Raw genomic sequence first — 26,562 nt, forward strand, 5'->3', positions numbered from 1 at the left:
AAAAATCAGAAAAGTAGTGCGCCGGCTCCCAAGTCCTCTCTTGTTGAAAGTCGCAGCTCAAAGAACTGACTGTCCGACTAGCAAGAGAGAAGACAGAAAGGACGCCTGCACGAAAAACGGCTAAGGAACAACTAACCTATATAGCAAAGAGACGGCCTCCAAATATGCCTGCCGGCTGTCAAAGCAGCCGGCTGGCCTGCTTCCTAAAAAACTTAGCTTTAGTCCAGCAGAGCTAAAGTACTTCCCCCTCCCCAATCGGCCAGGCACCCCCCGGCTACAGATTGCAGAGCAACTGTTTGACTGGGGAGGCGGCAACCAAGGGAGGGCGGCAAAGGAAAAAGCAGAAGGACAAAAAGCAAAAAGTACAAGGAAAGGCCAAATTGCATAAACTATATATACATAAAAGCCCCCAACAGGCGGCAACAGACATAAGTTTGAATACACCCAGTGGGTGGAATTGTGCAGACTTAACCAAACATTGTTCAAAAGTAACAAGACAGGAAAACAAAAGAAAGAAGACTAGGGCGCGACATGAAGGCCGAGCTGGTCGGTGAAGGTGGCCTCGCCGGCTGAAGGAGTGGCCGCCTAGCTGGTCCCAGCTTGACCACCTCCTGCGGCAAGCGACGCACTCGCGCGCGACGTGGTGCTGGAGGTGCGGTCAGGCTGAGGCTGGCCGGCTGCTCCACCAGCCGGCTCGGCGTCTTCACCTTCCTCCTCCTCCTCTTCACCCTCGTCGCTGGAGTCGATCTCCTCCGCCGAGTCCTCGCCGTACGCCGGGTCCAGCTCGAACCAATCTTCCGGCTGGGCGACTCCATTGTCGTCCACCTCGGGGGCGAAGACATTGGTGTTGGTGTAGTCGGCGATCGCCGAAGCCCGCCGAATGATGGCCGGCCGCGCCGGCTCCAGCTCCGTGTCGGCTTGCTGCCGCCAGGTAGCCAGCTGGTCCAGGTTCAGGCCGGGATACCAGGCCTTGACGAACTCCAGCGCCCGCCTGGCACCGGAGCGAGCCGTCGACGCCTTCCAAGCCTCGAAGCGGCCGACTGCCACCTCCGGCCAATCGGCGGTCCGATTGGGGGTGCGAGGGACCACTTGGCCGGGCCAGAGGGCGGCCAAGACCTGCGACCCGGCACGCTGAAGCCGGCGGAGCAGCCTATGAGCCGGCTGGATGCGAGCCTGGATCGCCAGGAGCTGTTCCTCCAGCGAGCGGCCGGCGGTTGGCGAGATCTCGAAGCCGGCTTGCCTCTTCGCCTCGCGACGGGCCTCGATGGCCTGGTTGGCGGCAGTTGAATAGCCAGGGAAGTACTCTCCGCGAAGAAGAAAGGAAGAGATAGACGGCTTACCGTCAACCAGATCCTCGATCTGGCCATAGCCACAGATCAGAGTCTGCCTGGCCTCTGCCCAGCCGGTCGCCTCCGTCTCGAACTCGGCCTGGAGGGTGGCTTCGCGATCCTGCGCAGCCTTCAGCGCCGCCTTGTGGCCTTCCTCCTGGTCGGCTAGCCTCTTGACCAGGCGGTCGCGCTCCTGCACCAAGGCGGCGAGCTCGGCGTCCTTGGCACGAAGAGCAGTCTGGGACTCCCCCAGCTGTGCCCTCAGATTGGCATTGGCTGCTGCAGAGACGGCAGAAGAAGAAGAACAATAAGAAATCGTCAAGGAAGATCCGAGCCGACTGCTCAGCAGTCGGCCCGAATCTCGGGGACTACACCCAGTGGGTGCGCTGACGCGCCCCCACATGAGATAAAGATCAAGTCACATACCTCGGCTCTTAGTAAGGTCGATGGTCTTCTGAGTCAGCTCCCGAGCCTGGGAGTTAAAGGCGGCCGCTCGGAGGTTGTGGTAGTCCTGCAAGACGGCCAGAAGACCGAAGTGAGAACAAAAACAGCAAAGACAAATCCTCCAAGAAGTTCCAAGCCGCCTGCTCAGCAGCCGACTCGGAACTCGGGGACTACACCCAGTGGGTGCGCTGACGCGCCCCCACGAGAGAAATCAAGATCAAGAAAGAACAACATGGGAATACTAACACGGATGGCTGCCCGCGTTGCGAGGAATTCGTCGGTGAACTGCCTCAGCGCCGCGGCTTGGCTTTGGAGCCGGGTCCGGACGTCTTGTGCAGCGACGTTCACCACGGCTGTCCCTCCGCCTGGCGTCCACCCCGAGGTAGCGCTGGCCGCCTCCGCGTCTCGGGCCGACGAGCTAGAGCCCACGGCCGGCTGTGGCTCCGACTCGGCCTTCTGCGGCTCCGACGCGGCCTTCCCGGCACGCCGGCTTGGCGGAACCCGGACCGCCACCTCAGCCCCCGCAGCCGGGTCGCCCTCCGCCGACTGTGCGAGCGCAGGCTCAGGCTGGCCGCCTTGGGCCGCCCTAGTCGGAGGGGTCGACTCCGGCGCCTTCTCCGAGATGATGACGTCGTCGCCGCTTCCCCCCAGCCCTGGCTGATCGCTGCTGGCTCCCCCTGGCGAGGGCTCCGTGTCCCCAGGCGCCATGGTGCGCAGGGGGGTGACCATCAAGGCCTCCCCTGCTGCCGACGCGGCCTCAGCATCTGCCTGGGCCTTGGCTGCGGCCTCGGCGAGCACCTTCGCCGCCTCTTACTCCCGAGCCGCCTGGGCGGCGGCTGCCTTCCGCGCCTCCGCCTCCCGTGCCTCCTGCTCCTCCCGCGCCTCCCGTGCGTTCCTTTCCGTCGCCTCCTGGAGGTCGGCGCGGGGATCCACGCGGCGGGTGGTGCTCCCAGAGCCCCTTGGCGACTCAACGACGGAGCCGGCAGCCGCCCGCTCAAGTGACAGCGGAGCTCTGGTCGTTGAAGAAGAAGACAAAGGTTCAAGAACCACCAAAGAAAAGAAAGAAAGAGAGTACACTGAGAAAGAGAACTTACGCCGACACGGTCTGCGGCTGCTTCACCACTTTGCGGAAGCGAGCCGCCTTCGCGGCCGCCTCTTCCCGCTTGGTGGCTGCCGCCCCACCCCTGGGCTTCTTCGTTCGGCTGCTGAACAAGCCCTGGGCGGCGCGGCGCTTCTGGCCTCCGCCCCGAGCAGGCTGCGCGCCGGAGGAGCCCGCACCGCGTCCGGATGCCGGCTGGCGGCGCAGGACGGCTTCGGCTTCATCCTCGTCCGGCCAGTCGTCGAAGGTAGCAGTGAACCCGGAGCCGCCTGCTTCGCCGCCGGCTTGGCCACCGGCCGGCTCGTTGGCGTCGTCCATATGGACCGCCCCCAGGTCGGGGTCCTCCAGGTCGTGTTCGGTCCGGTTGGGGACGAAGCGACGCTCCGCGTCTGACCCGCCGGCCGGCCGACGCAGAGGGCTCTCTCGAAGAACAAGCCGACTAAGTTGGAGTCGGCCCAGAGGAACTTGGCAACAAGGCTGAGAGAGAGAGAGAGCAAAAGAGACAAGGGGAGCGTACCGTAGGCGGAGGATTGGCACGGCTATATGGCTCCTTGCCGAATTGCCACTCTTCAGAGAGTTGGCAGTTGGCGAGGTAGTTCACCATGTAGGCGACCTCGTGCTGCGGCATCTCCTTGGTGCACATTCGGCTCGGATCGAGCTGGCCGCTCATCTGACAGAACGCGGCGCGTGACGAACGCGGCCAGGAGGTCGGGTCCCGTCAGGCCCTCCGACTGGACCATCACCGCAGTCGGGCGATGGCGGCGTTTCCTGCCTGCGACAGCGTCACAGCCCGAAAGGACCACTGGGGCAGCCTGCCCGCCGGTGGGCCGGCTACGTAAGCCGGCAGGTTGATGTAGTCGCCCCGCGGAGCGATGTTCCGCACGTAGAAGTACGACTTCTGCCACTTCTTCACCGATTGGATTAGCGTGATGACGGGGAAGGGGTTGTCGGCGGCCGATCTCCGCGACGCGATGAAGGCGCCAGTCTGAGCCGGCACGCCCCGCACGCGCGTGCGCAGCTTCGACTGGAAGAACTCCCCCAGAGCTCAAGGGTGGGAAGGACGCCGACGTAGCCTTCGCACAGGGTGACGAAGGCCGACAACAGCACCACCGCGTTGGGGGTGAGATGGTGCGGCTGGAGTTGATAGAATTCGAGCCAGGAGCGGAAGAAGGCGCTCACTGGCAGGCCGAAGCCGTGCAAGAAGTGCGAGCGGAAGACCACCTGCTCGCCCTCCCGCGGCCTCGGCGAGATCTCCTTCGCCGGCGCAAGGCGGACCTCCACTTTGTCCGCGCCGGGCAGCCGCCGCGTGTCGCGGAGGAAGTCAACGTGGTCGTCATGGACGATGGAGCCGTCCCAATCCCCGCCAAGCTGCTCTACGTGGGGAGGCATGGCGAGAGCTAGCGCGGCGGCGGAGGAGCGTGCGGTGGAAGAGCGCGGCGGCGAGGCGCTGTCGCGAGAACGAGCGAACGAAGAAGATGGTGGAAGCAGGAGGAGCGTGCGAGGGCCTACCGCCCTCCACCTCCCCCTACTTATAGCCTCACGAGGCCGAAGAGGCCGGACGTGGGGGGGACATGGGATTAACTGCGCCCACTCCCCCCCACGTCTCGCGATTATTGCACGTGAATGCGAGCCGAAACTGCCGCACGGAATGTGCGGGCGGTTTCGGGATACAAAGGATCCGCGCCTGGGCCGGGGCGCGGACGTGGTGGGCCCCCTCCCTGTGGCGACGTCCCGTCACGCGCGTGGGCTGGCAGGCTTTCCGGCCACCTGGCTCGCCGACGGCCCGTGGCCGGCCCGCGGCCCGATGCATGTGCCAGCGGGTTCCCGCCCTCCGACTCCAGAAGATTTCGACTCAGGCGGCGCGCCTGACCAAGGCCGGCTCCCAGCTGCCGGCTTGTCAAGATAGGAAGGTGATCGAGCTTCTCAAACCCCACTCCACCTCGAAGCCCAATCAGCTTCGGGGACTGCTGTCGGAGTAAATGGCCACGGGTAGCCTAACCGACTACCCCTGGCTCTTCAGAAAAATTATCAGGCCTTCGGGCCTCCAAGCACTCTGAGCATTGGGCCGGCTACCACTAAAGCCGACTCCCGGAAGGCGACCCAGCCTCACCAACTCCTCCCCGGGACGACTACGGGGTGGCCGACTCCAAGAAGCCGGCCAAGAAGGACGCCGACTCCTAGGAGCCGGCCAAGACCACAACCCCTCCCACATAACGGCGACGTGACGGGGTGTGGCCACAGTGCGGCCCACTACCCCCGAAGCCCGAGGCGGGCGTGGTTACAGGAGGCCGTACGGGACGGACGTCTCCCGTGCGGCTCGGCACTGTAGCCATGCTGGCCTCGACGTCATCCACGACCCACTCCCGTACGGCCCAAGGACTGCGGGGCCCTTCAGCCAGAGAGAGGCGTGAAGGCGGCCCGGCCTTTCCTAGTCGGCCAAGAGCATAGCCGGCCTCCAGAAGCTGGCTACACCCTTCCTCGAAGCAGGAGCCCCATTAAGGAGACAAGACGAGGTAAGGCTAGAGTGATAGCCCCCGAGGCGGCCCACTGTAGCCACGCTTACCTCGACAAAGCCCTCGTCATCACAGGCGAGGCTACAGTAAGCCGCCGCCGACAAGACCCTAGGCGGTGGGGCCGGCCTGTCGATCAAGTAGCCGGCAGCCGGCGGGACCCAGCAGCCGGTGGAGAAGCCGGCGAGCGTAGACACTGACGGCTGGGACCAGTTCCCAGTCGGATTACCATTGTACCCCCGGGGGGTAGGCCTATATAAACCCCCCGGAGCACCCATGCAAAGGGTTCGCACCCAAGCATAGTTGGCCTCTGAGCATAGAGCTGCCTTCTAAGCATAGCACACACACCATAGATAGAGAGAAGCAAGAGCTAGCCTTGTTCTTCTTCTCCCTTGATCTCAACAGCTCTAGGAGGATTGTCGCTACCCTTTATCAATCTAGTGATCATGCGGAGACCCCGCAGAGCAGGACTAGGGGTGTTATCTCCTCGGAGAGCCCCGAACCTGGGTAAGATTCGCCGGCGTGCATGTCTTCGCCTCATCCCGTTTCCGGGCACCGGCGACGTTTTATTGGCTCCCACAATGATAAGCCATCCCTTGGCATATGTCGCACCAACTACCCGACAGAGGGCAGCAGCGAGGAGGTGGCGCGCCCCCTCCCATGAGGAGTCCGAATTGCACTAGGGGAGGGGGGCGCGGCCCCTCTTTCCCTCTCCCTCTCCCTCTCTTTCCTTCCCCCTCTCTCTTCCTAGTTGGACTAGGAAAGGGGAGTCCTACTCCTACTAGGAGGAGGACTCCCCCCTCTCCTTGGCGCGCCCCAAGGGCAGCCGGCCTCCCCCCTTGCTCCTTTATATACGGGGGCAGGGGGGCACCTCTAGACACACAATTGATATACGATATTTTAGCCGTGTGCGGTGCCCCCCTCCACCATATTACACCTCGATAATATCGTTGCGGAGCTTAGGCGAAGCCCTGCGTGGGTAGAACATCATCATCGTCACCACGCCGTTGTGCTGACGAAACTCTCCCTCAACACTCGGCTGGATCGGAGTTCGAGGGACGTCATCGAGCTGAACGTGTGCTGAACTCGGAGGTGCCGTGCATTCGGTACTTGATCGGTCGGATCGTGAAGACGTACGACTACATCAACCGCGTTGTGATAACGCTTCCGCTTTCAGTCTACGAGGGTACGTGGACAACACTCTCCCCTCTCGTTGCTATGCATCACCATGATCTTGCGTGTGCGTAGGAATTTTTTTGAAATTACTACATTCCCCAACAGATGGTACTCCGCATGTTCGGTACTATAGTGTATGCCTCTGGCAATCTGACACCGAATGAACTGATGCATGTCCACCGCCTGGGCGAGGGTACGTTGCAGTAGTCAAAAGGCGTAAGCGAGCTTCACCTTGTCCTGCAAGCTTCTCCTCGTTCTGCGAGTTGACGGGACACACCAGCAAGTAGTGCTAGTCCATACTCCCTCCTTTCCGGTTAATATGGCTTAATCTTTTTTGCGGGTAAATGAGAGAGCTTTATTCATATATAAGCATTCTTAGGACGATCAGCCAAGACACTGGTCACTAGGAAGCGAGGTAATCCGAGAAAAAAAGTAGGAAGCGAGGTGTTTCATCAAGCCAGCTCTCGGCCACATTCAAAGTGCAGCAAGCACGGTTCGCACAAAGATGCGCCGCAAGGTTTGCCGACCTGTTTACATGCTGAATAACAAAAAAAAGAGGAAATATTACCGAGCGCTCCTATTTGTAACAGGATATGAGCCAGAATTAACTGAGAATTGTGGCGAGTGTTCCATGCAATCAACTTCCACTATCGCATGCGAGAACCCTCGAAGAGAACCAAATGTGTTGAAGATTGCTTTATCACATTTTAAAAATATCATAAGAGTGCAGACGCTCCTCCATCCGGTTCCTAGTACTAGTTGTTGGGGAACGTAGTAATTTCAAAAAAATTCTACGCACACGCAAGATCATGGTGATGCATAGCAACGAGAGGGGAGAGTGTTGTCCACGTACCCTCGTAGACCGAAAGCGGAAGCGTTCACACAACGCGGTTGATGTAGTCGTACGTCTTCATGATCCGACCGATCAAGTACCAAACGTACGGAACCTCCGAGTTCAGCACACGTTCAGCTCGATGACGTCCCTCGAACTCCGATCTAGCCGAGTGTTGAGGGAGAGTTTCGTCAGCACAACGGCGTGGTGACAATGTTGATGTTCTACCAACGCAGGGCTTCGCCTAAGCACCGCCACGATATTATCGAGGTGTAATATGGTGGAGGGGGGCACCGCACACGGCTAAGAGATCAATGATCAATTGTGTGTCTAGAGGTGCCCCCTGCCCCCGTATATAAAGGTGCAAGGGGGGGGGTTCGGCCGGCCTAAGGGAGAGGCGCGCCAGGAGGAGTCCTACTCCAACCGGGAGTAGGACTCCCCCCCCCCTTTTCCATGTTGGACTAGGAGAGAAAGGGGGAAAAGGTGGAGGGGAGGAAGGAAGGGGGGCGCCGCCCCCCTCTCCTTGTCCTATTCGGACTGGGGAAGGGGAGGGGCGCGCGGCCCTGCCCTGGCCTCCTCTCCTCTCTTCCACCTAGGCCCACTAAGGCCCATTAAGTTACCGGGGGGTTCCGGTAACCTCCCGGTACTCTGAAAAATCCCGATTTCACCCGGAACACTTCCGATGTCCAAACATAGGCTTCCAATATATCAATCTTTATGTCTCGACCATTTCGAGACTCCTCGTCATGTCCGTGATCACATCCGGGACTCCGAACAACCTTCGGTACATCAAAACATATAAACTCATAATATAATTGTCATCGTAACGTTAAGCGTGCGGACCCTATGGGTTCGAGAACTATGTAGACATGACCGAGACACCTCTCCGGTCAATAACCAATAGCGGAACCTGGATGCTCATATTGGTTCCTACATATTCTACGAAGATCTTTATCGGTCAGACCGCATAACAACATACGTTGTTCCCTTTGTCATCGGTATGTTACTTGCCCGAGATTCGATCGTCGGTATCTCGATACCTAGTTCAATCTCGTTACCGGAAAGTCTCTTTACTCGTTCCGTAATACATCATCCCGCAACTAACTCATTAGTCACAATGCTTGCAAGGCTTATAGTGATGTGTATTACTGAGTGGGCCCAGAGATACCTCTCCGACAATCAGAGTGACAAATCCTAATCTCGAAATATGCCAACCCAACAAGTACCTTTGGAGACACCAGTAGAGCACCTTTATAATCACCCAGTTACGTTGTGACGTTTGGTAGCACACAAAGTGTTCCTCCGGTAAACGGGAGTTGCATAATCTCATAGTCATAGGAACATGTATAAGTCATGAAGAAAAAAAATAGCAACATACTAAACAATCGAGTGCTAAGCTAATGGAATGGGTCAAGTCAATCACATCATTCTCCTAATGATGTGATCCCGTTAATCAAATAACAACTCATGTCTATGGCTAGGAAACATAACCATCTTTGATCAACGAGCTAGTCAAGTAGAGGCATACTAGTGACACTCTGTTTGTCTATGTATTCACACATGTATTATGTTTCCGATTAATACAATTCTAGCATGAATAATAAACATTTATCATGATATAAGGAAATAAATGATAACTTTATTATTGCCTCTAGGGCATATTTCCTTCAGTCTCCCACTTGCACTAGAGTCAATAATCTAGATTACACAGTAATGATTCTTACACCCATGGAGTCTTGGTGTTGATCATGTTTTGCTCGTGGAAGAGGCTTAGTCAACGGGTCTGCAACATTCAGATCCGTATGTATCTTGCAAATTTCTATGTCTCCCACCTGGACTAAATCCCGGATGGAATTGAAGCGTCTTTTGATGTGCTTGGTTCTCTTGTGAAATCTAGATACCTTTGCTAAGGCAATTGCACTAGTATTGTCACAAAAGATTTTCATTGGTCCCGATGCACTAGGTATGACACCTAGATCGGATATGAACTCCTTCATTCAGACTCCTTCATTTGCTGCTTCCGAAGCAGCTATGTACTCCGCTTCACACGTAGATCCCGCCACGACACTTTGATTAGAACTGCACCAACTGACAGCTCCACTGTTCAATGTAAACACGTATCCAGTTTGCGATTTAGAATCGTTTGGATCAGTGTCAAAGCTTGCATCAACGTAACCATTTACGATGAGCTCTTTGTCACCTCCATAAACGAGAAACATATCCTTAGTCCTTTTCAGGTATTTCAGGATGTTCTTGACCGTTGTCAAGTGATCCACTCCTGGATTACTTTGGTACCTCCCTGCTAAACTTATAGCAAGGCACACATTAGGTCTGGTACACAGCATTGCATACATGATAGAGCCTATGGCTGAAGCATAGGGAACATCTTTCATCTTCTCTCTATCTTCTGCAGTGGTCGGGCATTGAGTCTTACTCAATCTCACACCATGTAATACAGGCAAGAACCCTTTCTTTGCTTGATTCATTTTGAACTTCTTCAAAACTTTGTCAAGGTATGTGCTTTGTGAAAGTCCAATTAAGCGTCTTGATCTATCTCTATAGATCTTGATGCCCAATATATATGCAGCTTCACCGAGGTCTTTCATTGAAAAACTCTTATTCAAGTATCCCTTTATGCTATCCAGAAATTCTATATCATTTCCAATTAGCAATATGTCATCCACATATAATATCAGAAATGCTACTGAGCTCCCACTCACTTTCTTGTAAATACAGGCTTCTCCAAAAGTCTGTATAAAACCAAATGCTTTGATCACACTATCAAAGCGTTTATTCCAACTCCGAGAGGCTTGCACCAGTCCATAAATGGATCGCTGGAGCTTGCACACTTTGTTAGCTCCCTTTGGATCGGCAAAACCTTCCGGTTGCATCATATACAACTCTTCTTCCAGAAATCCATTCAGGAATGCAGTTTTGACATCCATTTGCCAAATTTCATAATCATAAAATGCGGCAATTGCTAACATGATTCGGACAGACTTAAGCATCGCTACGGGTGAGAAGGTCTCATCGTAGTCAATCCCTTGAACTTGTCGAAAACCTTTCGCAACAAGTCGAGCTTTATACACAGTAACATTACCGTCAGCGTCAGTCTTCTTCTTGAAGATCCATTTATTTTCAATGGCTTGCGGATCATCGGGCAAGTCAACCAAAGTCCATACTTTGTTCTCATACATGGATCCCATCTCGGATTTCATGGCCTCAAGCCATTTTGCGGAATCTGGGCTCACCATCGCTTCTTCATAGTTCGTAGGTTCGTCATGGTCTAGTAACATAACCTCCAGAACAGGATTACCGTACCACTCTGGTGCGGATCTTAATTTGGTTGACCTACGAGGTTCAGTAATAACTTGATCTGAAGTTTCATGATCATTATCATTAACTTCCTCACTAATTGGTGTAGGTGTCGCAGAAACTGATTTCTGTGATGATCTACTTTCCAATAAGGGAGCAGGTAAAGTTACCTCATCAAGTTCTACTTTCCTCCCACTCACTTCTTTCGAGAGAAACTCCTTCTCTAGAAAGGATCCATTCTTAGCAACGAATGTCTTGCCTTCGGATCTGTGATAGAAGGTGTACCCAACAGTCTCCTTTGGGTATCCTATGAAGACACATTTCTCCGATTTAGGTTCGAGCTTATCAGGTTGAAGTTTCTTCACATAAGCATCGCAACCCCAAACTTTAAGATACGACAACTTTGGTTTCTTGCCAAACCATAGTTCATAAGGTGTCGTTTCAACGGATTTTGATGGTGCCCTATTTAGAGTGAATGCAGCCGTCTCTAAAGCATAACCCCAAAACGATAGCGGTAAATCAGTAAGAGACGTCATAGATCGCACCATATCTAGTAAAGTACGATTACAACGTTCGGACACACCATTACGTTGTGGTGTTCCGGGTGGCGTGAGTTGCGAAACTATTCCGCATTGTTTCAAATGTAGGCCAAACTCGTAACTCAAATATTCTCGTCCACGATCTGATCATAGAAACTTTATTTTCTTGTTACGATGATTTTCAACTTCGCTCTGAAATTCTTTGAACTTTTCAAATGTTTCAGACTTATGTTTCATTAAGTAGATATACCCATATCTGCTCAAATCATCTGTGAAGGTGAGAAAATAACGATATCCGCCACGAGCCTCAATATTCATCGGACCACATACATCTGTATGTATGATTTCCAACAAATTAGTTGCTCTCTCCATAGTACCGGAGAACGGTGTTTTAGTCATCTTGCCCATGAGACACGATTCGCAAGTACCAAGTGATTCATAATCAAATGATTCCAAAAGTCCATCATTATGGAGTTTCTTCATGCGCTTTACACCTATATGACCTAAACGGCAGTGCCACAAATAAGTTGCACTATCATTATCAACTCTGCATCTTTTGGCTTCGACATTATGAATATGTGTGTCACTACTACCGAGATTCATTTAAAATAGACCACTCTTCAAGGGTGCATGACCATAAAAGATATTACTCATATAAATAGAACAACCATTATTCTCTGATTTAAATGAATAACTGTCTCGCATCAAACAAGATCCAGATATAATGTTCATGCTCAACGCTGGCACCAAATAACAATTATTTAGGTCTAATACTAATCCCGAAGGTAGATGTAGAGGTAGCGTGCCGACGGCGATCACATCGACTTTGGAACCATTTCCCACGCGCATCGTCACCTCGTCCTTAACCAATCTTCGCTTAATCCGTAGCCCCTTTGTTCACCTTGCCATCCTTCTTATCCGCCAAATACATGGGGCAGTTCCGCTTCCAGTGACCAGTCTGCTTGCAGTAGAAGCACTCAGTCTCAGGCTTAGGTCCAGACTTGGGTTTCTTCTCCTGAACAGCAACTTGCTTGCTGTTCTTCTTGAAGTTCCCCTTCTTCTTCCCTTTGCCCTTTTTCTTGAAACTAGTGGTCTTATTGACCATCAACACTTGATGCTCCTTTTTGATTTCTACCTCCGCTGCCTTTAGCATTGCGAAGAGCTCGGGAATTGTCTTATTCATCCCTTGCATGTTATAGTTCATCACGAAGCTCTTGTAGCTTGGTGGCAGTGATTGAAGAATTCTGTCAATGACGCTATCATCCGGACGATTAACTCCCAGTTGAATCAAGTGATTATTATAACCAGACATTTTGAGTATATGCTCACTGACAGAACTATTCTCTTCCATCTTGCAGCTGTAGAACTTATTGGAGACTTCATATCTCTCAATCCGGGCATTTGCTTGAAATATTAACTTCAACTCCTGGAACATCTCATATGCTCCATGACGTTCAAAACGTTGTTGAAGACCCGGTTCTAAGTCGTAAAGCATGGCACACAGAACTATCGAGTAGTCATCAGCTTTGCTCTGCCAGACGTTCATAACTTCTGGTGTTGCTCTTGCAGCAGGCCTGGCACCCAGGCGGTGCTTCCAGGACGTAATTCTTCTGTGGAGCAATGAGGATAATCCTCAAGTTACGGACCCAGTCCGTGTAATTGCTACCATCATCTTTCAACTTTGCTTTCTCAAGGAATGCGTTAAAATTCAATGGAACAACAGCACGGGCCATCTATCTACAATTAACATAGACAAGCAAGATACTATCAGGTACTAAGTTCATGATAAATTTAAGTTCTATTAATCATATTACTTAAGAACTCCCACTTAGATAGACATCTCTCTAATCATCTAAGTGATTACGTGATCCAAATCAACTAAACCATAACCGATCATCACGTGAAATGGAGTAGTTTTCAATGGTGAACATCACTATGTTGATCATATCTACTATATGATTCACGCTCGACCTTTCGGTCTCAGTGTTTCGAGGCTATATCTGCATATGCTAGGCTCGTCAAGTTTAACCTGAGTATTCCGCGTGTGCAACTGTTTTGCAACCGTTGTATTTGAACGTAGAGCCCATCACACCCGATCATCACGTGGTGTCTCAGCACGAAGAACTTTCGCAACAGTGCATACTCAGGGAGAACACTTTTATCTTGAAATTTTAGTGAGAGATCATCTTATAATGCTACCGTTAACCAAAGCAAGATAAGATGCATAAAAGATAAACATCACATGCAATCAATATAAGTGATATGATATGGCCATCATCATCTTGTGCTTGTGATCTCCATCTCCGAAGCACCGTCATGATCACCATCGTCACCGGCGCGACACCTTGATCTCCATCGTAGCATCGTTGTCGTCTCGCCAACTATTGCTTTTACGACTATCGCTACTGCTTAGTGATAAAGTAAAACAATTACATGGCGATTGCATTGCATACAATAAAGCGACAACCAAATGGCTCCTGCCAGTTGCCGATAACTTGGTTACAAAACATGATCATATCATACAATAAAATATAGCATCATGTCTTGACCATATCACAACACAACATGCCCTGCAAAAACAAGATAGACGTCCTCTACTTTGTTGTTGCAAGTTTTACGTGGCTGCTACGGGCTTAGCAAGAACCGTTCTTACCTACGCATCAAAACCACAATGATAGTTTGTCAAGATGGTGTTGTTTTAACCTTCGCAAGGACCGGGCGTAGCCACACTCGGTTCAACTAAAGTGAGAGAGACAGACACCCGCCAGTCACCTTTAAGCAACGAGTGCTCGCAACGATGAAACCAGTCTCGCGTAAGCGTACGCGTAATGTCGGTCCAGGCCACTTCATCTCACAATACCGCTGAACCAAAATATGACATGCTGGTAAGCAGTATGACTTATATCGCCCACAACTCACTTGTGTTCCACTCGTGCATATAACATCAACGCATAAAACCTGGCTCTGATACCACTGTTGGGGAACGTAGTAATTTCAAAAAAATTCCTACGCACACGCAAGATCAAGGTGATGCATAGCAACGAGAGGGGAGAGTGTTGTCCACATACCCTCATAGACCGAAAGCGGAAGCATTCACACAACGCGGTTGATGTAGTCGTACGTCTTCATGATCCGACCGATCAAGTACCGAACGTACGGCACCTCCGAGTTCAGCACACGTTCAGCTCGATGACGTCCCTCGAACTCCGATCCAGCCGAGTGTTGAGGGAGAGTTTCGTCAGCACGACGGTGTGGTGACAATGTTGATGTTCTACCGACGCAGGGCTTCGCCTAAGCACCGCCACGATATTATCGAGGTGTAATATGGTGGAGGGGGGCACCGCACACGGCTAAGAGATCAATGATCAATTGTGTGTCTAGAGGTGCCCCTGCCCCCGTATATAAAGGTGCAAGGGAAGGTTCGGCCGGCCTAAGGGAGAGGCGCGCCAGGAGGAGTCCTACTCCTACCGGAAGTAGGACTCCCCCCTTTTCCATGTTGGACTAGGAGAGAAAGGGGGAAAAGGTGGAGGGGAGGAAGGAAGGGGGGCGCCGCCCCCCTCTCCTTGTCCTATTCGTACTGGGGGGAGGGGCGCGCGGCCCTGCCCTGGCCTCCTAGGCCCACTAAGGCCCATTAAGTTACCGGGGGGTTCCGTTAACCTCCCGGTACTCCAGAAAAATCCCGATTTCACCCGGAACACTTCCGATGTCCAAACATAGGCTTCCAATATATCAATCTTTATGTCTCGACCATTTCGAGACTCCTCGTCATGTCCGTGATAACATCCGGGACTCCGAATAACCTTCGGTACATCAAAACATATAAACTCATAATATAACTGTCATCGTAACGTTAAGCGTGCGGACCCTACGGGTTCGAGAACTATGTAGACATGACCGAGACACCTCTCCGGTCAATAACCAATAGCGGAACCTGGATGCTCATATTGGTTCCTACATATTCTACAAAGATCTTTATCGGTCAGACCGTATAACAACATACGTTGTTCCCTTTGTCATCGGTATGTTACTTGCCCGAGATTCGATCGTCGGTATCTCGATACCTAGTTCAATCTCATTACCGGCAAGTCTCTTTACTCGTTCCGTAATACATCATCCCGCAACTAACTCATTAGTCACAATGCTTGCAAGGCTTATAGTGATGTGTATTACTGAGTGGGCCCAGAGAAACCTCTCCGACAATCGGAGTGACAAATCCTAATCTCGAAATATGCCAACCCAACAAGTACCTTTGGAGACACCTGTAGAGCACCTTTATAATCACCCAGTTACGTTGTGACGTTTGGTAGCACACAAAGTGTTCCTCCGGTAAATGGGAGTTGCATAATCTCATAGTCATAGGAACATGTATAAGTCATGAAGAAAGCAATAGCAACATACTAAACGATCAAGTGCTAAGCTAACGGAATGGGTCAAGTCAACCACATCATTCTCCTAATGATGTGATCCCGTTAATCAAATAACAACTCATGTCTATGGCTAGGAAACATAACCATCTTTGATCAACGAGCTAGTCAAGTAGAGGCATACTAGTGACACTCTGTTTGTCTATGTATTCACTCATGTATTATGTTTCCGGTTAATACAATTCTAGCATGAATAATAAACATTTATCATGATATAAGGAAATAAATAATAACCTTTTTATTGCCTCTAGGGCATATTTCCTTCACTAGTATAGTACCTCTATAGACTATAGTAGTAGTACCTCTATAGGCTATAGTAGTAGTACTAGCAACAATAATAGTACTAGTATAGTATATGCTTCTGGCAATCTGACACCGAATTAACTGTTGCACGTCCACTGTCGGTTCAATATCTGGCGTATCTCGTAGTAGGGGTCCTAAGCTAGGGATCTGGGAGCGATGGTAACATGGACACGGGGTTTTACCCAGCTTCGGGCTCTCTTGATGAGATAATACCCTACATGCTGCTTTTGATTGTATTCATATGGGTGTAGTACAGAGTATATGTATCTACCACGAGATTGTAGTAATGAATATGAGATTGTCTATTGACTAGCCTGGCCTCGGTTTATATATGCACCATAGGCCTAGGGTTTAGAGGAGTCCTTGTCTTGGGCGCCAAGTCTTGTAGAATCCTCCTTGTATGCGGCATGGGCTGTCCGAACTGGCCCACGAGTATACGGCCACGGGGGTCCTTGGCCCAATCTAACTGATCGGGAGACGGCGTGGTGAGTACCCCCTAGTCCAGGACATCGTCAGTAGCCCCCTGAACCGGTCTTCAAGTTGGGGACGCTCCTCGATTCTTCCGAATTGTTCTTCATCTTCGGTCGTCGGTCTTGAAAACTGGTTCAACAAATCTTCTTATCTTCGATCTTGAGGATCGCCGAAGTAAATCCGAAGGGTTTATATGTCGGGTATCCGAGGAGCCCCTTTAAGTTATCGGCTTTTATCAATACCTTGTTATTTTTACGCCCACCTCGGGTTCGAAGTTGTTCCCGGGCGCCAAGTCTTGTAGAATCCTCCTTGTATGCGGCATGGGCTGTCTGAACTGGCCCGTGAGTATACGGCCATGGGGGTCCTCGGCCCAATCTAACTGATCGGGAGACGGCGTGGTGAGTACCCCCTAGTCTAGGACACCGTCATCCATTGCCTGAGCGAAGGACAGCTTGCATTAGTCAAAAGTTTCTCCTTGTCCTGCGAGCCACCGCGCGCAAGCTTCTCCCGTCCTGCAACCATCTCCTCGTTTGGCAAGTTGAAGGGACACGGCATAGTAATGCTAGTCCATACTGCCTCCTCTCCGGTTAATATGGCTTAATTTCAAACGAGATAAATACACTATCTGTCACTGTATATTTGTTAAAATATGGTCAGTGGACTTCATAATACGCTCATTGCGCTCAATATATACATTTTCCGGTGTTTATACGGTCACTAGCTCACCCTGGCTGAGTATGTGTGTGCATGCACATGTAGGTTGAGCACTTGAGCGTGACCGTGTGTGTTCCGTCGTGTGCTCGGACATGCATGCATTAGGGCGTCGCGCGCGTTTTTGCGTCCATGTGTACGTGTGACTGTTGCATACACGTAGGGGGAGTACGTGTAGGGGCCACTAAAGGAGCAGTCAAATCACATAGTAAGTTAGTCGGAAGAAGCAACCATCATTTCACTCTTCAATGACACGTACGCAATATAAAATGGTTGATATGGAGAGAAAAAGAAAACCACTATATATACACTAGCAGGAGCCTAAGCTACAAGCCTGCTTGCTTGGGTTGCTCTCTTCACAAGCATAGAACGACGGTGGCCACACTGCTGGTCACATATCCGGCCTGATCCCGCAGCTGGGGGAAGGGAACAATGTTCTACGTAGACGCGGTCGACATCGGCGAGGGAGAAAATCCACAGTCGGTGCGTCCCAATCGGGGGTCACCGCGGTATGGGCCCGATGCAGCGTCTCAACCACCCTTCTAGCTACAGCCCGACGTCCCGGGTAGTCCATCTTCCTTTTGGAGCCGCCTTGCTCCACTGCCGCAGCTCCCCACATAGCTCCATCTCCATGTCGATCTTTCTCTACTTCTACCGGCTTCTACTTGTGATGAGTTTATGTCTCATGACTAGTGCCAGAACTATTATTCTAATCACACTTCTTCAATATCTTTGCCATCAGGGATGCTCAGCTCGATTTTAGTGGAACTACACAAAAGCATCGTATGATCCGAGGGTGCCAGCCGTCTTTCCTTTGACAGGTTCTACCTGGCCAGGAAATTAAATCATGTTTAGGGTTTAGGGTTTAAGTCGTAGTGACCCCATCAGTAGTATTTCTTTCATACACACTCTCACAACTTTTGTCTTTAGTTGTGAAGTAAATATTGGCTATGATCTGTGAATCATTGAGATGCATCAGCATGCATGTTAGTTTTCCTTTGTATTTGATGGAATGTTGTAGCAGGGCAACCTTGAAATAGGAATGAAAATGGAGTGGAAAGTTTCCGTTTTTTCGGAGAAAAAATGGAAACGGAGAGAAACCAACGTTTCGTTTCGTTGGATCACGCCATCGAGCAAAACCAACGTTTAAATCACATCTGTCGCGTTCGTGTCTCACCCTCCTCCATGGCTCGACCCCACACGGTCGCTCGGCAGGCCACTCACCGTAAACCCAATATACGATAACTTTCCCGCCTGCTTGTCGATGGATCGCGCCATGGAGTACTAGTACTACTGGAAGAGATTGACGAGTTGGGGAGGACAGCTAGCTGTAGCATGGACTCCCAAGAACTTTTTACATGCATGTTGTGGCCGGCTATTGCGTGCACCAGGTAGCGGCGCGGGTGACGCTCTCTCGGTCGGCGCGCCGCTTCAATGCCGGCGCTAGTGAGAGGTCGTGTCCGCTCTGGCCGGGCATGAATGCGGCACTGACTGTTTCGGGCGGGAAGCACGCGCGGGTGATGAAGAGGGTTCGGGTTGGTCAGGAGCGGCCGTGGCAGCGGTCCGGACGCCCGCAAACAAGAGATGTTGTACGTTAATATTGCCGTGTATATAATTAACAACGTAAATAATGTGCTAGTTGGACAAATATGATTGGAGATGGAGATGGAAATGGAATTTTACGTAAACACGGATATGCATGTCTATGTCTATGTGTGTGTGCGCGACGACTCTCGCTACCTGGAAGCGGGGGCGTGTTTTTGATCGAGTTTTCTTTCTTGGTACATTAAAAATTGTCCGCCAGTTTTCATTTCTTTTTTCCGGGAACGCGCGTATTCTATTTAAAACCACTACTATGGAGAGATTGTTTTACTCCATTATAGCCTCTTGTTTGATAGAGTTTCTCGCCTCTCGCTCTCTCACCCTCTCCATATCAAAACAAGATGACAGTGTCCACACTATCTCTCTCCTCACCGGTGGTCACAGATCCGGCCGAATCCCGTCCGCTGCGGGAGGTGAGGAGGTGCATCGTTGACGTTGTCGCCGTCGGCGATGGAGGAAGCTGATGCGCACCGTCCTCTCGGAGCCGGCGCTGGCACGGACGAAGGTCCTCCGCGCCCTTGTTCGCTGCCGTCGTGTGGGAAGATCCGGCCCGCCCGCCTAAGTGACATCTCGCCCACCTGAGGTATAACTTCCTGTACTGGTCCAGCTCCCCAGGTTGCTGCATGCGGGTTTTTATCTATGCGACTACTCCCCAGCTCCCCATGTATAGTAGCTAGGGTTCATCGACTGGTCCAACATCACCTACTATTATAGAGGAAATGCCACTCGAAAAGTTGTCCTGATTTATGCCTCGGCGGAGGTATGCATTTTGTTTCGACAAAAAGTACATGGTAGTTGTGCGGTCATTGTCCATATGCTCCTATTGCTACTGCTAATCTAATACTATCACTGGTTAAATGAAGAAATGCTTTTTTTCTAGGGTATCCTGGTTTAGTTCCCATCAAGATAATCATGATGCTTTTGTTTGTTGGTGTACTTTTCATAATTCTTATTGACAATTGAGATGTCGTTGTTAATCTTGTAAAACAAAGTAACAACACTATATCCCTTTTTTATATTTTTGGAAACGGTGATGCGTATCTCCATACCCGGGCATGTCTTCCTCAATTTTAGTGGAACTGCACAAAATTGGATGGCCATTGTTGTTCCGCCTCACTGTCCTCTGCCACGTGGTTCTTCCTTCCTCGAGCTTGACTACTGAGAAGAAACAGACCACGGTGAGGATTTGTCGAACTTCATAGGTGCCTCACCCAAACTTGATGCCAAATGGATGATGCATCACCACGGTGACCTATCGATGCTCATGGTTGCGCCTCATGGTTGCGTCGGCTGGTGAAGCTGATCGATTTTCAATGAAAAACAAGCTGTCTTTCATCAGTGCTCTTTGCTTGTTACCCACAAAGATGATATCCTTCGTCAGTTCACCTTGGTTGCGTTGGAGACGCAGTCGTCTTTCACGTTGGTGCAATTTTATCACACAATTGGCTATGAACCAAATGTTTCCTCGAAGAAGGATCGACGTTGGTACTAAGAGCATAAGTTTTGTATTGATTTCTAAGCCTTCTCACAACTTTGTCTCCAGCTCCCCTGTAATTTTATTTGTCCAGCTATTAACTTCGATTAAAAAAATGGTGTGGACTAAAAACCCGGATGGATGTAGTAGCCCTCCATTTTTATTTACTCCGCATATTAGATTTGACTGAAGTCAAACTTTGTAAAGTTTGACCAAGTTTAGGCCGAACACAACAAACCATAATTATTAGAGAGGGCAAATTGTACATACTCTCAAACCTTTCTGATAATTGAAATTAAAATTCTTTATTTGTACACACTCTCACACGTTTCCGATAATTTAGCGCATGTGTGGTTGTTCACTTAAGGGAGGGTAGTGTACCGCACGTGAAGGACAGGAAGTGCGACCAGTACGCGTGGATCGTTAGTTCATCGGAAGTACTCCCTCCGTTCCTAAATATTTGTCTTTCAAGTGGTTTGCAATGGACTACCACATACGGATGTATATAGACATTTTTTACAGTGTAGATTCACTCATTTTGCTCCGTATGTAGTCATTTATTGAAATCTCTAGAAAGACAAATATTTAGGAACAGAGGGAGTAGTAGTTTTCTTCACTGGTACGTTAAATAAAGAGTTTCGTTTCGTACTTACACAATTTAAAACGATTGTTATGGAGAGAATAAGAAAAAACCACTCCACTATATATTAGTCGTATACTCAAGTACTATATGGACGCAGCTTCATTGACTTTAGTGCACCTGCCTTTGGGTTTATGACAGGTGGGCCCAAAATGTGGCTGGCCCACCTGTCATACATCGAAAAGCAGGTGCAGTTAAGGCACCGGAGCTCAGTCCATACTACAGTATATATATAAGCTGGAGCCTCGGCGCTTGTTCGCTAGGGTTTGCACTCTCCACGCTCTCGCCGCACTACATATATATATACACGCTGGAGGCTCAGCGTTCCTTTGGTAGGGTTTGATATATTCACTGTCTCGCACCCTCTTCACCAGATCTAAACAAGACTGCATTGTAGCCTCTGTCTCTCTCACCCCCCCTCATAGACAGCTGGCGAAGGAGGCGTCCGGATCCCGTCGCACCGGGAAGGGGAGGAGGTGCAGCGTTCACTCTATCGCCTTCGGCGAGGGAGGCAATCCACTGCCGGCCGCGCTTTTCTCTTTCACCCAGCGCCTGTGCGGGAGGGCCACCGACCCCTTCTTCCTCACTGCCGTACGTAGTGTGGGCAGATCCGACCTCCCGCCGCACGCCTTGCCACATCCCGACTACCCTAAGGTATAAGTTTCTTTGAAACCATCATTGCTCTAGCTGCATGTTGATCTTTTTCGATTCTGTAGTCGAAACTAGGTCTTGGTTCAAAGAGGAAAGAAGGGTGCAGTGGGGTGGAGCATGAATCTAGGACGTGGTTCAATGAGGAAAGGAGGGAGGGAAAGTAGTATAAACTAGCTATCCAGCCGCTTTGTTGGTCGAAAAGGGAAAAAGGGGGTAACCCAGTACACACATCTGTAAGGAACCCAACTCTTTGTTGAAAAGGGAAAGAAACTGGGGGTCGGGTAGTTTGTGCAGGACTAAATTTGCTGCCCTCACATCGGAAAAAGTTTCAAAGAGAACAAATATGGGACCAACTCAGATATGCTGCTTGGCTACATACTCTGCATCACCCATTTATACGTGTGGACGCACATGGTGCTGGCATGTCCCATGTCCCATCCAGATGATCGTGCAGTGTGTTTTGAGATGTTGTGCTACTTGTATTGGTACTGTTTTAAATAAATGTTGAATTGAAGCTATTGTATTTTAAGCAATGCCACTCTCAGAATTAACTACTGAACTATTTTAAGAGAATTTCTCTGTTAATATGAATCAATGCAACCATTTTAGAAATGCTACTGTCCTATACTTTGTTTTCCATCAAGATAAGGTAGATGCTTCTTTTTGTGGCCGCATGTTTCATCCTCCTTTATTGGCAGTAATTGTTTCCTTTTTTGCCTTTGTTAAATCAAGGATATCTATTAAACTTGTTTCTATAGCAAACTTAAATGTCTCACCGGCGACTTTACTTGATTTCAGAATAACTGCACAAAACGAGATTAGATTTCCTATTCGTGTTGGAAGATTCGTACGTGATCTTGTGTGTGTCATGACAGGTTGGTACTTGCCTTCATCCACATGATCGTGCAGTGTGTTTTGAGATGTTGTGCTACTTGTATTGGTACTGTTTTAAATAAATGTTGAATTGAAGCTATTGTATTGCTGTCTTTTCCCATTAAGTAGTGAACAAAAATGGGACCAACCCAGACATTATGCTTGTTGCTTTGTTACAACGAACTCTGCATCACCCCCTTTATCAGTAGATGGAAGCACATGTTGTTGTTGCGCCCACTCTCCGCTGGAACTGTTTATGCTTTTGTTAATCTAATGCCGCTGGTAAAATTAAGCAATTACACTCTCAGAATTAACTACTGAATGTTATTTCAAAACTGCAACACTTGTTAGGGATTGGCGGGATTACCATTTTTGTGGCCGCATGTTTCATCCTCCTTTATTGGCCAGTAATTGATTCCTTTTTTGCCTCTGTTAAAACAGGGATATCTATTCAACTTGTTGCTATTGCGACATTTTGCTTCGCTTAATTTTGGTGGAACTGCACAAAATGAGACCGGATTTCCATATATGTGTTGAGATCTCTTTTAGATCCACCTCAGCCGTTGTTTCAAATCTTGGTCTTGAAAGGTCAGTACCTACTTTCCTCAGAATTAACTACTGAATCTTAGGGATCGGCGGGAGTACCATTTCTGTTAGGGATCGGCCGGAGTACATGTTTAAGAAATGTATTGTTCAGATAATGTCTCTGTTATTATATATCAGTTACAGTGTTTTACAAATGGTACTATCCTGCTTTGTAGTTCTTTCTACATGTTTAACCAAGGTATTGTTAAGATAATGTCTCTGTTAAAATGAATCAGTCGCATTGTTTTAGGAATGATACTTTTATGCTTTGTCGTTCTTTATACATGTTGAAACAAGCCATTGTTAAGATAATGTCTCAGTTAATATGAATGAATCACACTGATTGAGAATTGCTACTCTCCTACTTTGTTTCACATTAAGATAAGTTAGATCAGTAGATGTTTTTCTTCTGGGAGTACAAGTCATCAACCGTTATTTCTCAGTAATTGTTTCCCTTATACCTTTTGTTGCTTACAGGGATATCAAAATTAAAGCTTGGTTTTATTCCGACTTTGATTTTATTTGAACTGCACAAAAGGAGCCAATGTGTCTAAGGCAAACTGCTGCATTAGTGGGTCCAGTTGGTCTTACCAGTTTGCAGAAAGAAGCAGTCACTATTTCGCTACATTACACAAGGAATGATCGAGAAGCTTTACAGAGTATTAGTAGATGCTGGTGACATGACTAGTCTGCAGAGATGGCTACTTTACTTGTGGTTCGGAGGAACACTGGGCAAACAAGTGCCCAAACAAGCACCAAGAAGCCAGGACAGGACTCCAAGTCTGTCAATGTCACTCTAAGCAACAATGATGGGGCATCTGGGTATGGTAATCTGTTTACCGTACTTTCAGTTTGTTAGTCCACCGATTGGTGGGTTAACACTGGGGCCAATATTCATGTGTGTGCCGATTGTCTTTGTTTTCTGGCAGCATATAAATACGAAATCCACAGGGATGCTCAGCTTGATTCATGTGTGTCCTCCATAATAATACTTCATCATGCACAATACATCGAATGGTTCTCTAATCATTCGTCTCACCTTGAGCCACCGGACTATCAGATGACAAACTGATGACAAACCCTGCCCGTTCCACAATCATAGGCATTACATATTTTGAATGGGAAAAGCTTGTCCAAGTTGACATTAGTTTAATATATTGGAATTGGAAAACCTTGTCAATTTTTGCTGATTGATGTTAGCCAGAAGACATGCATTTGATATTTTTGAGTGGGACACCCTTTGCTGTGAGCAACGTCGATCGTTTCTTCCTATTCCTGTCTTCAGTTCAGAAGTAAATAGTCAAATGAATGTTGACTTATGTAAGATATTTTAAGAGTTTGTTCTGAATATTGTCTATGTAATGCCAGGCCTTGTGTTTGATTGCAAAGTTGAGCTTGGAATGTTGTGGCATGCGGCATCACGAGCTGTTCACCGTGCCTCCTGAGAATAATGCTTCGTATTGTTTTGCATGTTGATCTAATGCCAGTGATTTGCTTGTTAGGAAGATCATCCTATTCTGTTGTTTCCGTGCTTAAGAAGTTCATCGTCTTATATTTCATTCATAGCCTATACAACAAGTCGGGTAGGTTAGACGTGAAACCATATGATCTTCCGACCAACTCATCATCTTAGGTCGTGATTGGATCGTCGTTTTCCAACCAAAACCGCTTGTAAAACTGACGCTTGTAAATAAAAGCAGATGGTCTCGGGCGAAGCGCTTGGTTGGTCGATTTCGACTAGTAAAATATACACCGGTCTCTCAAATTACACGCGTAACCCGCCGGTTTTACTTACAGACCTCCGGCCCTCGGTTTCATTACACCTGTATTTTACGCGTTGTTTCCGATGACGAGTAAATTACAGTTGTGAAATAAACCAGAGCTCCCAAGCGCGGCCTTACCGTTTCATGCCGTCTCAGTCTCTCGAAGGTGCTCATAGGTGTCTGATGATCCTGGCTTCCTGAATGAGCAGCGGGCACTCTATCAGACCATCCGTAGGGCCCGCGAGGCCCTCTCTGTCGTCCTTCGAGTTGTTGCGTTCGCCGTGGCGCCGAGCATTGTTAACATGGTCAATGAACATGAGGATTCAGGAGATGACTTTATTTTGACTGGTTGACAGTAGGGACCCACTAGGGCCATAGCCGTACGTACGCAAGTGCCTCCTTGTTATGTACAACTATTTTTTTTGCTTCCTCCTGGTTTCCTGACATCACGGTCCCACACCATTGTCAACCTATGTAGTCAATAAACGAGAGAATTGCACAAGGTGCGGCCGACAGCTGGGACCAAGCAGCTCGCGCAGTATTTGTGTTTTTGAGGCGTGAGCACTGCGGAATTTTTTCTTGGCGATGTTTTCGTTGTTGTTCAGAGGAGAGCAGGGTATTAACTGGGCGGGCTGTGGCCCGTCTAGCCCAGGACAGATATCCAGCCCAGATATTAATTTTTTTCAAGATGAAAATGGCTAGCCCAGCTATACGTATTTTCGAGGAATACCCAGGCAAAGTCAACTTGTTATTCTCCGCCCCGCTGGGCTGCAAATCTTTCCTAGGAGGGATGCATTAGGCTTAACAGGAAAATGGGCTTTAAACAATAATAAATGGGATGCAGTTATAAAAACTGGGCAGTAACTATAAAAAAATGCACCAAGCACGGAATTAGTTTATAAAATATTATTTACGGATTTTGAAAATCTTAATTTTTAATTTTTGCGCGCGCAATGTTTCGTTAGATTTTTACGTAAAACAAATTTATATTTAATCTGACTAGAAATTTCGGGATAAAAATATTTTGGATCCCATCAAAATGTGGGTAATTTTATTGAATTCTGTCTTGAACGGTTGGTTGAAATTATTAATTATTGTCTTAGCTAGAAAATGGGTTGTACTTTTAACAAACTGTAAATGGGCTATAGTAAATTCCATTAGAATTCAAAAATGGGCTATACATTCTTACAAATCGCAAATGGGCTATAAGTTCTCTCCCACACACTTGTGGGCCTACTAAGTTGACGCGTCCCCTAAAAAAAGAAGTTGACGCGTATGCAAGGCTTTGTCAACTTATTATAGTCAACACACGGTTCTAGCAGCAGTGGCCGTTGGATGTCCATCCAACGGATGTCGTGCTTCTTCTTCAATCTCGGATATTCTAGCTTCACCCGCCCAAAAAATGATTCCTCCCCCTAACATCTGGGTGCACCATTTCGGAAGCTGACCTGTGGGCCTACTAAGTTGACGCGTACCAAGGGCTTTGTCAACTTAGTCAATATGAACGATTCTAGCTGCAGTGACCGTACGATGTCCATCCAACGGCCGTAGTGCTTCTTCAACCTCTGGTCTTCTTGCTCCAGCCGCGCAAATCAGCGTCGGTTGTGTCGCGTGCTCCTGCCTCCCGTGGCCAGTTGTGATGCCGCGGAGGCCTCACCGCCCCCTACTACTCCCACCGCTGGCCAGGCCATCCCTCTACTCACCCACACCCCCTGTTATTCCGCGGCAACGGCAGCCTCACACCGCAGCCGAACCAGTGAACCCTCGTACACCTCTCCGCGCAGGCTTCCACTGTCGCGTCTTCCCTGGCTCCGCATCGTCC

Source organism: Triticum aestivum, chromosome 2D, assembly GCF_018294505.1.
Source record: "Triticum aestivum cultivar Chinese Spring chromosome 2D, IWGSC CS RefSeq v2.1, whole genome shotgun sequence".
Taxonomy (NCBI): domain Eukaryota; kingdom Viridiplantae; phylum Streptophyta; class Magnoliopsida; order Poales; family Poaceae; genus Triticum; species Triticum aestivum.